The sequence below is a fragment of the Pseudophryne corroboree genome, chromosome 5, assembly GCF_028390025.1.
Source record: "Pseudophryne corroboree isolate aPseCor3 chromosome 5, aPseCor3.hap2, whole genome shotgun sequence".
Classification (NCBI taxonomy): domain Eukaryota; kingdom Metazoa; phylum Chordata; class Amphibia; order Anura; family Myobatrachidae; genus Pseudophryne; species Pseudophryne corroboree.
Genome location: NC_086448.1, coordinates 345,950,326 through 345,951,832, shown reverse-complemented (window position 1 = coordinate 345,951,832; position 1,507 = coordinate 345,950,326). Strand labels below are relative to the sequence as shown.

Sequence of the window (1,507 nt, the reverse complement as noted above, 5' to 3'; positions counted from 1 at the left end):
CTCACAAGGTCTCTGTCCTCATCCCTGAAAGGACCCACGCATGACGTGCGACGCCTCTGATCAGGAGCGATATTGCCCCCGCCCCTGTCACGTCTATCTGTCCAATAGCAGCCGCCGCTAGCGGACAAGACGTGCTGGCAGACAAACTAACCAGGACGGGAGTCCCGTCTTACATCACTAAGCCCTGATTGGCTGCCATCTAATTTTCACCATTTTTAAACCTCTCACCGTGATCTAGATTTCAGATCCCGGAAGTGAACAAGCCCGTACGGGCGAAACGGGTTTTCCACGCAGGGAAAGACCCGCTGGCACCTACTGCTCCCAGGACATGACATTTCTATCATTCTCTCTGACTGTCACATTTGGAGTCTCGTAAGCCTGCACCCGCTGGGTGAATGCAACCTGTACAATCACACTCATATACCTATATCTGACACACTTTTCATTTATGTATGATTAGTATACTTGGATATAGCCTCATATACAGTGTGGGTATACCCACATCTGTTGTACAATTGCTTACATGTGATCATTATACACATATTTATTTATATGAGATCAATATAGCCAGGTCTATCAGGTATTTTTTGCTCCATTTATCTTTGTGTGCAGCAAATAGCTTATAAGTGTCACAGTGTATAATGCATAAGGATCACAATTATTAATAGAGTGTCCAGATTAACAGTTTATTCAATAAGGGATACTATAGTTATTTAACTCTGCCACAAGTCCTGGCAATAGAACGGTGTCCAATTCATGTATGATTTCTGGTTATAGCAATACTTGATGTCTCCACTTAGGAGAATATATGTCTAAATTCATATATGACCCATAAATCTGTCTGACGCTTGAGTTTTCCTTGGAGCTCTTTACTCCTACCAAACTTCTTATTTAAATGTAAAATAATAATAAAAAATGATAAAAAAATAAATAAGAATACTATTCTTTAAAAAAATTTTCCTACTTACTATCTTTCTGTGGACTCTCATCCACGATCCAGGACGCACGACGCCACGGCGGTGGTAGTCGTTGCGCCTTGCCTAACGGGAAAGCAGATCCACACCTTATACTCTATTTTCTTTCAAACCATAATCTTTACTGTGCTTATATAGGTGCACTCTCATTGGTATATAGTTCCTCTACTATCATACCACGCTGCTAATGCCCAATCTCGTCCGATCTTGGAAGCTAAACAGCGTTAGGCTGGGTCAGTACCTGGAGAGGAGACTTCCTGGGAATACCCGGTGTTGTAGAGTAGGAACTACTCCTTTTATTTAAAAGGCGAACACCAACAGCAGTATCACCACTAATATCTTTTTTCCTCCCTTTGCTCTGTTATATAACAGTTCAGCGTCAGACTCTAACTACAGTAACAGATATCTAAAACACATGTGTAATCCGAGCAACTGGTCGCCAGCCAAGTGTACAACATAGATCCAACCATATTGGTTCTCTGAAGATACACCTATCACACACTTTGTTCCTTCCTTGGTCCCATCAATACAGA

At 41.9% G+C, this 1,507-nt stretch overlaps 1 pseudogene; it reads left to right on the top strand.

Annotated features, from left to right (window-relative positions):
- Window positions 1-1,137: 1,137 nt before the first annotated feature.
- On the top strand, window positions 1,138-1,256 carry LOC134931004 (5S ribosomal RNA; annotated as a pseudogene).
- The last annotated feature ends 251 nt before the right edge of the window (window positions 1,257-1,507 follow it).